Source organism: Camelus dromedarius, chromosome 24 (genome assembly GCF_036321535.1).
Source record: "Camelus dromedarius isolate mCamDro1 chromosome 24, mCamDro1.pat, whole genome shotgun sequence".
Classification (NCBI taxonomy): Eukaryota; Metazoa; Chordata; class Mammalia; order Artiodactyla; family Camelidae; genus Camelus; species Camelus dromedarius.
In genome coordinates, this window is record NC_087459.1 from 18,763,449 (window position 1) to 18,776,913 (window position 13,465).

The 13,465-nt window shown below is 41.4% G+C and overlaps 1 protein-coding gene across 5 annotated transcripts in view; it reads left to right on the forward strand.

Moving 5' to 3' along the window:
- Positions 1 to 13,465, forward strand: part of TNRC6A (trinucleotide repeat containing adaptor 6A) — a 175,975-nt gene continuing 162,510 nt past the window's right edge. For 3 of the 5 annotated variants that reach the window (XM_031433026.2, XM_064478528.1, XM_064478526.1), the window contains exon 1: positions 1 to 203. The gene's annotated coding sequence lies outside the window, so the exon portion shown is untranslated. The remainder of the gene's footprint in view (positions 204 to 13,465) is intronic. The other 2 variants (XM_031433029.2, XM_064478529.1) reach the window with 1 other exon arrangement.

Sequence of the window (13,465 nt, forward strand, 5' to 3'; positions counted from 1 at the left end):
AACAATTTAAATACAAAAACACAAGCAGGTTCCCCTCCTCTCCTTTGCCTTTTGGTCTGGCTCTCCCTACCTTTGGGTTGGTGCTCGACTGAATGGAAAATCCGTCGTCTTGCAGCCACTAACCTGTGAGCACCAGGTACCTGGAGACCAGGCCCCTCTGCTGGGGGTCCCCCAGGAGCTGTTCCCCATCATCCTGCAGCCTGGTAAGTTCCTGAACACTTTGAGCAATTACGTGCGAAGCTGTCCTAGACGGCCTCATTAGCATGCACGGGCACCCTCGTTGCGCACGTTGGAAGGAAAGTGCCTGCGGGCCCTGGGGAGCTGCGGCTCCCAGCCCCGCCAGGCAGACGCAGCCCTCCTGGGGAGCAGCGCTGCGCCGCTGTGCTGGGGTGGCAGGAGTTCTCCATCTCTTCTCCCCGTCTTCCCGGCTGCCTCTCCCTCGTCTTCTCTCTCCTCTCTCCGCCTCGCTCCTCTGCGTCTCCCTCGTCTCACCTCCTCCCTCTGCACTCCCCTCTTATTTCCTCTTTCGATGCACCCCCACCGTCTGTCTCCCTCTCCCACTGCTTTTCTTAGGAGTTCCTCTCCCCCTCGCCTTTAAACATTTTTTTTTTTTTTGGTACCTAGATTTTATGTTCTGTCTAGAACCTGAAGGACCAGCTTCTGAGGACTTGGTGACTGGAAATTTACTAACAGTCCCTCCTGAGATGATTTGCTCACTAAGACAATGCAGGCGGCCCCCTCCTGGCATGTATGTGTGTGCCTGTGCCTGTGTGTTAAGGGTGACTGCTGTGTTTCTTGGGGCCATCAGAACTGTTTCTTGGGTGGATGTCTGCTGGCTCCAGATCCCTGCTCAGCCAGGGGTTCATCAGGTGATAGGAGCGGCGGCTACAGCCGTTGGTAGACCGTATTCTCTGACCCCAAATGTCTGACTCACTCTGTGGGCGAAATTGCGTCTTAAAGCAGGAGTCAAAATCCAGTGCTCAGTGCTTAGGGGCTCGCTCAGATGTCACAAGGCATCTCACAGAGGTTGAGGCCCCACCTTTGCAGAATGAGGCAGAGTGTTGGCTGAGAAACTAGCCCCCGGGAAGACACACGTTAATTTAATCATGGCAGGGTCTGTAGCCACATAGGAGAGAGATGTTGGCTGTGTCACAAGCTTCTGGGTCACTGTTATCCAGGTATGCTGACATCCGTTCAGCAAGAAACAATGAACAATTATTGAGAACAATCCACTCAACAATTCAATGAGGAAGTACTATTTGAATTCCCATTTTAGAGATGGGTAAACTGAGGCACAAAGGAGTTAGGTCACTCAGTTAGTAAGTGATGGAGCTAGGATTTGATTTGAGCCCAGGCAGCTTTTCTCCAGAGCCTGCACCATGAACCACTATGATAAACTGCCTCAAGAAACATTCCTTTGTGACAGATGGTGTGCAAGGTTTGGGGCTACATTTGTGAACAAACAGAGACATCCTGTTCTCATGGAGTTTACAGTCCAGTAGAAAAGGCAGCCAGGAAACATACCACCACTCAAGACAATACATTGATTCAAATTAGGGTACTTGTTAAGAAGGAGAGCAATAGGGTAGCACGAGAATGTGTAATCATAGTTGGGGGCGAGGGGAAGGTGTCCCCTCTGTGGATGTAATATTTAATATTTAAATTGTGACTTGAAAGAAGAGCAGGAGTCAGGAAGAGCAGATAGAGGGAGTGGCATGTGTGGGGTCTCAGTGTGGGGAAGAACTGGGACCGTAACAGGAGGTGAGGCCCTCCAGATAATGTGGGTCACCATTGGCTTTGCTCAGATGACTTGGGTTCCATCCCAGGGTCAATGAGCAACCATTCAAGCATTTTGAGTAAGGAAGTAGCGTGATTGGATCTGCGGTATGAAAAGACTCCTTCCAGAGAGGTATCAGTCAGTTTTTGCTTCGTTACAAACCACCCCCAAATTTAGTAGCTTAAAACAACAATCATTGGTAGTTCATTATGCTGCAAATTGGCAGCTGTGGCTGGGATTATCTGGACGGTGGTGCTGGGTTCACTCAGATAGCTAGTCAGCTGGCAGGCTGGCTGGGGGCGATTGATCTCAGGTGGTCTCACTCACGTGTCTGCTAAGTGGCAGAGGCAGTTGAAACTGACCAGCCACGTGTCTCCACATCTAACAAGCTAGTCCAGTCATCTTCATATTATGACGGGGTTCCAAAATCAGCAAGAGACAAGAAGCCCCAGTGCACAAGTACTTTTCAAAGACCTGCTTTGTTTTTGCTAGTTGTGTTTGCTAGTGTTCCATTGGCCTAGACAAGTTACATGGTCAATGCAGATTCAAGAGTTGAGGAGATACATACCTCTTGATGGGAAGCATTACGACATACTGTGTCAGTTTGTTTCCAGCCTACAACGTGAATTCAAAAAGGTAAGCTGGATACTGTCTTCCACTACTATGGGAAGACTGGAAATCCAAGAGAAAATTTGGAGCCAATTTTGCTATGTTTGGAGATGAACTTCGACCTGGTCATGTATCAGACCTTATTTTCTGCTGCGAACAAGGGAGTCAGAGCATCTGTTCTGGATGTGGATCAGGAGAGTGTCTAGAAAGTGGTGTGGAAATGTCTCCTCTTCTCACGAGGTAATCTGGAAATGACTTGGAGTCGGAGAAGACTTTGAGGTTTTTACCCTAGAATGAAATTTGGGCCATATGGAGCGTGTTTAAGTGTTCTGGGCAAGGCAGCCGCATGTACAAAGCAAGCAAGTAGGTGACTTGTTTTGGGAAATAGAAGGCATTTGGCTTAATGTAATTGTAGTGGAGATGAAATGAGGGTAGACAGATTAGAAAAGTATTTAAGAGGTAGAAAGAACAAGTCTTTGCTGATCGATTTGATAGTTTAAGGGACATATTAATGAAGACCTGCAGGTTGGTAATCCCATTTCCTAAGGTGGAAAGAGTAGAGGAGGATCAGAATACTTTGGTGGGAAAGGGAGGGTATAGCTCAAGTGGTAGAGCGCTTGCCTAGCATGCATAAGGTCTTGGGTTCAATCCCCAGTACCTCCTCTAAAAATAAATAAACCTAGTTACCCCCACCACCACCAAAATAAAATAATTAAATAATAAATAAAACATAAGGCTTTAAAAAAAAAAAGGTTGAGAATGGGGGAATTTAAAAAAAAAAAGAATATTTTGGTGGGGGAAAGGGCAGGGGAAAAATCAAGCATTCTATCAACTGGGTCAAACGTTGAGTAAATTGAAGACAGAAAAATGTCTTTGAGCTGGTAACATGAAGGTAGCTGGAGACTTTGGTGAGCAATTTTGGTGGTGCAGTGATGATGGAAACCAGGTCGGAGTGGGTTACAGGGCGAATAAAGGTAAATAAACTGAAAGGACGCACAGAAATCAGGTGGTATTTAGAGATGGGTCAGTTTGGGGAACTCTCTTGATTTAATGTTTGTTTTAAAACAAAACAAAAACAGGAGCCTGTGGATTATGCAAACTATTGGAGTGGTCCAGTTGAAAGGGAGAGAGGGGAGGAGGAACCAAAGTGTGTGTGAATGCATAGGAGATGTTAGATTTTTTTTTTTTCTTAATAGGAGGGAATAATGAGAAAAAAAAAGATGAAGCAGATACATGAAGGCTTGTAGATCTGGTGTTGAGAGGATGAAGAATTTCCTATCTGGCAACTTTTATTTTCTCCGTGAAGTGTAAGGCAAGGTCATTAGCAGAGAGAAAGGAGATGAGAAGAGGGAGGAGGAGGCTGTATAAAATGGGCATCTTGGAGAGGGGGAGAGACGTCTCCTGAATAAAGAGGTACGGTTGCCGGGCAAAGCAGAGCGCCTCTTGAGATCAGAGAGTGTGTTTAAGATTGTCTCATTTTCTCCAGTAACATTTAAGTGCTTGGGTTCAATTACCTGGAGATGGTGGAGTGCAAGTCAGGTTGAAGTTTCGCTAAACAAATTCCACAGAAGAGAAAAAGGCCAAGATGTTGAAGAGGTTTACAAGAGTATGATGGCCCAGGTGAGCCTCAGAATCCAGCTGGACCAGAAAGGGAATGGAACCAAGAAGAAGTGATGGAGGATGAGTAAGCGATAGGCTCAGTGGAACAGAGGTTACGACGAGGTAAAGACTGCATTCTTGGAGGTAGCTTGGCATCAGCATCCCTTGGGAGCTTGTTAGAAATAGGGACTATCAGTCGCCAACCTCTGTCTTCTGAATCCAGCTTGCATGTGAACAGTCCTCAGGTGATCTGTACGTACACTGAGGATTCAGAAGCAATGATCTAAGTTGTCTTGGGCAAAATAAAGGGTGCTATTCTGGGCAGAGTGAGAAAAGAATGGACCCCAAAATGTCTCACTCACTTTATTCTTTTTCCCCTTTCAAAACAGATCTTGATTTAGCGAACGTTCCTTTTTAAAAATTTTGCCCTGGTTTTTATTTTCGTTTCATTTTCGTGATGCAAAACCTCAAATAACCTCTATTTTGACTTTTGTAATAAATTTTCTGCTGATTTTGTCACCTAGGCATGCATCCCTAACCGCTATATCAGTTTTTTCCCAACTTTTTGAGTTGTATATAAATGTAATCAGTGACATTTCTTCTGTGACATTTATTTTGAGCAATATTTTGTCTTTGAGATTCATCCATGTTTATGTATGTAACTGCAGTTCATTCATTTTTGCTGATGTAAAATAATCCACCATGCGAACGTACTGTGCATGCCTTGTATGTGTCTTGGGTACTTGAGCAAGAATTTTTCCAGGCTACCTACCTAGGAGTGGAAGTGCTGGATCGTAGAGTATGTGTAAGTTCAACTTTACAAGAAAATGCCGAACTGTTGTCTGCAAGTTGATTTTGTTCATCTCCAATCTTTACACCTTTTAATTTTTGTTGTCACTGCCTCATTGTGCCAGCTAAGACTTCTAACGCAGTGTGACAGAAATGGTGAAAACAGTGATCCTTGTCTCATTCTGATCTCAAAGGGAAGGTATTCAACATGACACAATTAAGTAACTGTTTTGGTTTTTTTTTTTTAGTGGAAGGGGGCTTTTAGAGTTTTATCTCTTATCAGATTATAAAAATTCCTATTTCTCTAAGTGAAGTAGGCCAGAAAGAGAAAGAAAAATACCATATGATATCACTCATATGTGAAACCAAAAAAAAAAAAAAAAAAAGACAAAGGAACTTAAATATAAAACAGGGACAGACTCATAGACATAGAATACAAACTTGTGGTTGCCAGGGGGAGGTGGGTGGGTAGGGACAGACTGGGAGTTCGAAATTTGTAGATACTGACAGGTATATTTAGAATAGATAAACAAGTTTATACTGTATAGCACAGGGAAATATATATAAGACCTTGTGGTAGCTCACGGTGGAAAAAAATGTGAAAATGAATATATGTGTATTCATGTGTGACTGAAAAATTGTGCTTTATGTTGGAAATTGACACAACATCGTAAACTGACTATAACTCAATAAAAAAATTAAAAAAACAAAAAGCCCCCCATAATTTTAAAAATTCCTATTTCTCCTTTGTGCAGAGATTTTTTTAAAACTATGAATTATTTTTGCCTTTTATTAAGTACTTTTTCTGTATCTTTTGAGATGATAAAATGATTTTCCTACATTATTTTTCTAGTATTGTGAATTATAATGATTAATTCTCCTTTCCCCAGCTTTATTGATACATTCTTGACATATAACATACATACATGTAAGGTATGCAATATGATGATTTGATACACATATATAGTGTGAAGTGATTACTGCATTAAGGTTAGTTAACACTTCCATTCTCTCACAGGTTTACCTTTTTATATGTGTGGCGATAACGTTTAAGATCTACTCTCTTAACAGCTTTCAAGAATATAACGTATTGTTAAGTCTAGTTACCAGAACCTACTCATCTTATGGCTGGAACTTTGCACCCTTTGCACCAGCATCTCCGCCATTTCCCCCATGCCCCAGCCTCTGGCAACCACCATTCTACTATTTTTATGAGTTTGATTTTTTTAAGATTCCACATGTAAGTGAGAACATACAGTATCTGTCTTTCTCTGTCTGACTGATTTCACTTCGCATAATACCCTTGAGGTCCATCCATGTGTCATGTCACAAAAGGCAGGGTTTCTTTCTTTATTATGGCTGAATAATTTTCTATTATACATATACACAGCACATTTGCTTCATTCATTCATTCACTCTTTGATGTACACTTAGGTTGTTTCCGTGTCTTAGCTCCTGTGAATAATGCTGCAATGAACACGAGGGTACACATATCTCTTTGAGACCGTGATTTCATTTCTATTGGATAAATACACAGAAGTGGGATTGCTGGATGATAAGATAGTTCTATTTTTGGTTTTTTGAGGAATCTCCATACTGTTTCCCATAGTGGTTCCACCAATTTACGGTCCCACCAACAGTGCCCCAGGATTTTCTTTTCTCCATAGTCTCACCAACACTTGTTTCTCTTGTCTGTTGGGTCGGTTTTGATTTGCATTCCCCTCATGATTAGTGATGTTTTTGAGCATCTTTTCACGTACCTGTTGGTCATTAATATGTCTTCTTCGGAAAAATGTCTATTCAAGTCCATAGCCCATTTTTAAATCAGGTTATTCGTTATTTTGGTATTGAGTTGTACAAGTTCCTTGTATATTGGCTATTAACCTCTTATCAGATAAATGGTTAGCAAGTATGTCCTCCCATTCCGTATGTTGCCATTTCCTTTTGCTGATTGCTGCTTTTGCTGTGCAGAAATTTTTAGTTTGATATTGTCCCACTTAATTGATTTTTGCTTTTGTTATCAAATCCTAAAAATTGTTGCTAAGACCAATGCCAAGGAGCTCTTCCCCTATGCTTTCTTCTAGTAGTTTTACAGTTTAGGGTTTTCTATTTAAATCTTTAATTCATCTCCAGATAATTTTTGTGGGTAGTGTAAGATAGGGGTTCTATTTTATTATTTTGCATATGAATATCCAGTTTTCCCAACACCATGTTTTGAAGAGACTATCCTTTCTCCATTGAGCATCCGTGGCTCCCTTGTCAAATATTAGTTGACTGTATATGTGTATATTTCTAGGCTTCCGATTCTATCTCATTGATCTATGTGTCTGTTATTACGCCAGTGCTGTGCTGTTTTATTACTATAGCTTTTTGTAACAAAGTTTGAAATCTGGAAGTGTGATGCCTCTGGGTTGGTTCTTCCTTCCCAGAATTGCTTTGGCTATTCACAGGGTCTTTGTGGTTCCATGCAAATTTTAGGATTGCTGCTTCTGTTTTTGTGGAAAATGCATTGGGATTTTGATAGGGATTGCACTGAATCTATAAATGGCTTTGGGTAGTACGAACGTTTTAACAACATTAATTCTTTTGATACATGAACTTACGGCATCTTTCCATTTGTGTGTGTCTTCTTCAATTTCTTCATCAATGCTGTATCTTCTGCAGTGTGCAGACTTTTCACCTCCTTGGTTAAATTTATTCCTAAGTATTTTTTTATTTTTGATGCTATTGTAAATGGAATTGTTTTCTTTCCTTCTTTGTCAGGTGGTTTCTTGCTGGTGTATAGAAATGCAACTGATTTTTGTGAGTTGATTTTGTATCTGCAAATTTACTGAATTCATCGAATTGTTCTAACTTTTTTTTTTTTTGGTGGAGTCGTTAGGATTTTCTAGATATAAGATTATATTATCTGCAAACAAAGACAGTTTTATTTCTGCCCGTCTGATTGAGATGCTTTGTGTTTCTTTTCTTGCCTAATTGTTCGGGCTGAGACTTCTAGGACTATGTTAAGTAGAAGTGTTGAGAGGGGGACCCTTGTTTTGTTCTTAATCTTTGGAAAGTTTTCAGCCTTTTACTGTTGAATATGATATTAGCTGTGGGTTTGCCATATCTGACCTTTATTATGTTGAGTTACGTTCCTTCTATACCCAATTTGTTGTTGAGACTTTATCATGAAAGGATGTTGAATTTTGTCAAGTACTTTTCCTGCATCTGTTGGGATGATCAGAGGATTTTTATCTTTCATTCTATTAATGTAGTGTATCACATTTATTGATTTGCATATGTTGAACCTCCTTGCATCCCAGAGATAAATCCCACTTGATCATGTTATATGATTCTTTTAATGTGCTGTTGAATTCAGTTTGTGAGTATTTTGTTGAGAATATTTGTATCTCTATTCATCAGTGAAGTGGCCCGTGTTTTTCTTTCCTTATAGCGTCCCGAATTGGCTTTGGTATCAGGATAATGCTAACCTTGTGAAACGAGTTTAGGGATGTTCTGTCCTCTTCAATTTCTGTGAAGAGTTTGAGAAGGATTGGTGTTAATTCTTCTTCCACTGTTTCCTAGAATTCATCAGGGAAACCATCTGGTCCTGGAGTTTTCTGTGTTGAGAGGTTTTTGATGACTGGTGCTTGGGTCTGGGGTGGTGCGCCTGGGATCAGAATCTGCACAGGTGAACCTGGATCCTGGGTCCACAGGAGCCAGCTAAGTCCTGGGGACCACTGGGGCGAGCCCAGCATCTGGATCTGTGGGGGCCAGCTGGTACTTGTCCAGCGAATGATCAGTAGACTTTTGGACATCAACACTAGTGTGAACATAATTGGGTCAGGAAGGAAAATACTGGACTTCCTATTTCTATTTCTTCCTTACCTCATTCCTTTGAGTTTCCATTTCATGCATGTTTTGTAACATACTGAATGTTAATTCAATAATACATATACATAAACTAGAAATAAACACACGCATTTGTGTCGGTGCAGGTTCAATGTCTACTGCTGAAGTGAGTATTCAAGAGAGTTTGGAGATGGTTGCTCTAAACCTTTTACTTTCTCTTCAGAGAGAACATAATTGATTAACTTAACAGCTTTCTTAACTACCAGCAGATCTAAATTCTTGCCACCTTGACAGAGCTGTGTTTTCTAACTACCCATAAAATAATATCACTACCATTTCTTGGAGACAGCAAATTTAGGAACTTTACCTATTATCATGGGTCCCAGAGACTAAATCGGATGGGGTAAAATACTCCCTGTGCCTCAGGAAGTTAACTACTTGCTTTTTCAGACACAATAAGAATTCTGCTCTCTGATCACCTGAGAATAACATTTTAAGGTAAGGAATTGCCTATTCATTGAGGCATAAGTCAATATCTGGAGTCGGCTAATGACAGACCAGGGAACAGTCAGGTACAATGTAGTAAATTATGTTCTGTCATCTTGTAATTCTTAATAACTCAGCTGTCACTCTAGACATTTCTGTGTCTTTGTCTGGAAGATGGAAAGAAATAAAATTCAGGCTGATATTACAGACAAGGCAAAAATCCGGGATGTGGGTGGAAGGAAAGACTTCACAGAGAAGACTCTTAAATTGGGTGCTGAGGAGTGAGTGAAAGTTCACAAGGTGACACGGGGAAAACGGGGGGCATTCCAGACAGAAGGAACAAGATGGGCACAGACACAGATGAAAGACCACTTTGCTGGGGAATGGAAAGTAATGTAGAAAGGCTGGGGCGTACGGAGGCTGCGTGTGCTTGTGAGAGAGCGCGCAGGAAGGGAAGGTTGACGAGGCAGAGTGGGGATCATATAATACAGTCCTTAAGAGTTAGCCATGCGGGGAAGGTATAGCTCAGTGGTAGAGTACATGCTTAGCATGCCCGAGGTCCCGGGTTCAAGACCCACTACCTTCATTAAAAAAAATAAATAAATAAAAACCTAATTACCTCCCCCCTAAAAGAAGACTGATTAAAAATGAAAAAAAAATTTTAAAAAGAGTTAGCCAAGCCTGGGGTCAGATTCCTGCTCAGCCTCCTACTAGCTCTGTGATCTTGAGCAAGTCCTTCTCTAATACTTACAATTCCCCATCAGTAAATTCATAAACGCTGTACCTGCCTTCTCGGGTTACTATGAGTTTGAAATAAGAGAATCCATTCGAAATGCTTAGAATGGCACTTGATCACATGGCATCGTTTAAGGTCTCAGTGAACAGAAAGTGTTGTTGTTATTATACTAATAACATATATTTGTGTGTGTGTGTGTGTGTGATACACACACATAACAACTGTTGTGGGGTTTTTTTTTTGTACAACTGTTGTTTTACATGAATCAAGGGACTAGATTATGAAATGGCCTATATGCCATGTCATAGAGTTCAGACTTTTTCTATTAGGTCAGTATTTCTAAAATGTGATCAATTAATCTATAAAACAAATGGTCCTCAAGCAGCATCTATGACAAACTATGTGCTGAAGAATTTTATGAATCTGAAACGGAAGAAAATTATCAAATACCATTACATTCTTAATAATGGTGCACGCATCTAGATGGCTCAGACTGGCCAGGCCCTTAAGATGTGGTTGAAGTCAGTTACTAGGACATCGTCTATTTTAGTTATGTCACTGGAGTATTATTGTTTACATGTGTAGAATTTGCGTTCTTTGTTGTTACTATTGTGTTATGGCTCTGATTAACAAAAATAGATTAATGACTGAGAAGCGGTTCATTGAAGTGTAAGAGCCATGATAAAAATAGTCATGCAAACACTACGATTCAGAAGCCTAATTAGCGGACAGGACTTCGGGATCTGCTGGGACGAGAGCATCTGTGAACGTGATGATTTCACCCGAGCAGCTGAATGGGAAAGTGCGAACGGGACGTGTGGCTGTGAATATCTAAAAACTGGTTTTTACTGAACAAGGGACGTATCCCCGTCTCGTCTCCCACGTGCCCTCTACTCGAAAACTCTGTCAGAGAGCTTCGTGGCGCTCTCAGAGAATTCACATCATTTCCAAAACAGAATAACCTCATAGGTCAACCAGGAGTTTCTCCTGGACCATGCACCAAAGTCATCTTTCCTGGTATGAAACTGATTAATTTTATTTCTAAAGGCAAAGAGGCCAAAACAACAGCATCAACAGAGGCAGGTCGTACAGTGGTCAACATGCTTCTAAAACCAGCCTCAAATTCAGGACAAAGCAAATGCTGGGAGAGAAAGCAAAAGTGGCCGTAAGCAAACCTTGTATCAGGAGAGTATGCTGCCTAGCACGGATGGGGCACAAAGGTGGTGGAACTATTATTACTGTAATGGTGACAGCCAATACTTTGTTTTCCAGTTAAGCAAAACCACTAGTGGTAAAAGAACAAACCAGTTTTTGCATCTCTGTGGTGCCCATGTGAATGAGAAAGACATGCTTGATAATTTTGGGTTCTCTTTATCAATTAATCTAATACTATTTTTGCAAGACATGACGCAGACTGGGAGTATCCTTAAGGTAATGCTGATGGAGGACCAGCCATGAGTCTAGTGAAGAAAGCTTTGGCATATCAGTATCTATTGCTGCAATCATGCAAAACACTTGTGAAACCCAGTCACTTAAAAAAATACGAATTTATTCATCTCCTGAGTCCATAGGCCAGTGGGGTGGTTCTTTCCATCTCAGCTAGGTTCACCCGGGTGTCAGTGATTAGATGTCGGTGGGACCTACTCCATAATTTGGGGAGCTCAGTGCAAAATTAAAATGCAGGGCCCTTTATTCAAAAATCATTCATTTCAAGATGATATTAATGTCAAGCCGACCATTAAACCACGCCAGGGGCCTTTCTTAGCACAGAACCCTGTGTGACTACAAAAGCCATGTGGCCATGAAGCCAGTCCAGGCTGTGGGTCGTGTAGGCAGCTCTCCTGCTCTCGGCTGGGTTCTTTCATGTGTATGGGTGACAGCGTGGCTCGTCTGGGACGGGCTTGCCTGGGACAACTGGGGTAACTCAACACTACTCTGCACATCTCACCCTTCAGCAGACTAGCCCAGGCACGTTCTTGTGGGGAAAGCAGAGGATCAAGAAGCAGCGAGCCCAGATACACGGGCACTTTTCAGGTCTCTGCTTGGTCACATTTGCTGCCATCCCGTCGGGCCACAGCAAGTCCCATGGCCAACTCAGAGACAGAGTGGGAGGATGCTACAACACTGTGACAAAGGACATGGATACCAGGAGGGAGGAAGGGCTGGGGCCATTTTAGCCATCCACCGCACTTGACTGCTCTGCAATGGTTGTATCCGGGGGCTAAAACTGCATGCTGCTTTATTCACTAAGAACAGCTATGTGTGCTGATCTCCATTAAGCGTTGAAGGAGGAACGAAAATGGTTGGCACAAGCCAGTCCCCATCACTGAGCATATGTCTTCCCACTGGGTTTCGGGAAGAGATGGGCGGCGTGCGCTAAAACTGCTTTTCCATGCAAGAGCATGCTGGCTGTCCAAGGGGGAGGTACTCCTGTGAATAACAGAAAGGAGGGAGGAGATAAGATTCCTTCATAACACTAATGATGCCAGGAGAAACCAAAAGTGATAAATCTGGTCGTTGTCGTCATTATCAGCGTGGTGAGGAACGTTATCTCACTGGTTTCAAGTGGTGTGTCAACACGCCACGGTCAGTAGCTTGCAAAGCTCAGACCTCTCATTTCAGGCCCAACCTAATAGGATATTCAGGGCTGAGGATAAGATATCAGGAAATTGAACTGTGATGCAGGAGGCTTTGTCAGTCGGCACTGACTCTTTCCTAACACTTGATTGTCTCCATTCTCTGGAGAAGGACATCAGTGACGTTTTATTGGGCAAATTTAAAAACCAGCCACAGTCCTAGAAATCACAGAGAAGGCCTTTCCAGAGCTGAGCCCAGACGAAAAAACATTAGAAATTCATTTGCAACTGCTCTCCAACTTAAAACGTCCAACTGTCCAGCCTTGGATAATGAGATAACATTCTTGGACTTAGCTGCTTCGAAAAGTGGCCTTTAGCAAGAAACTTCACCACGTTTCTAGGTATATGCCCCATCCAAATATACCCAAACCTCTGGAGGGCCACCAAGCATTTGCTGCTTTATCTAACAGCCTGCAGTTCTTAGTTAGTGCTTTCTAATTTGGTAGCACAAAAATAAATGGAATCTGTCATTAATCCAGATATATATCTATGTATACACATACAGATACACACATATATGTGCATATTATATACTTTAATAATTGACTGCAAATAAGTGTCCCCTTTTTTTTTTTTTTTTTTTTTTGCTGATTTGATATTTCTCACCATCCTACATTTGCTATTTCAACTCTCTGTACCCAAATTCAGGATCTGAGTATATTCAAATACTCCTTTTTACTAAAAAGATCTGATATACTGCTCTATCCCAGCTCTTGCTACTTGTAATCCAAAATTCAGGCACCAAGCGTATGCAGATTACACTGTATCCTTTGCCTTATGAACTTGATTTCCAAACTCAAACTCAAGAGATAAATAGGATTGGAGAACAAGGGATATTTGAATATTACCTAATTTTTTTTTACTAATTTTTAACTTAATGTGTATTAATTTTATTATTTTAAAAATGTGTGAATGTTTACCTACAATTAGAGGTTGGTATATGCTCCAGACAGCCAATAAATAAGTGGTTATTAGTTACTGAAAATTTAAGAAACATTG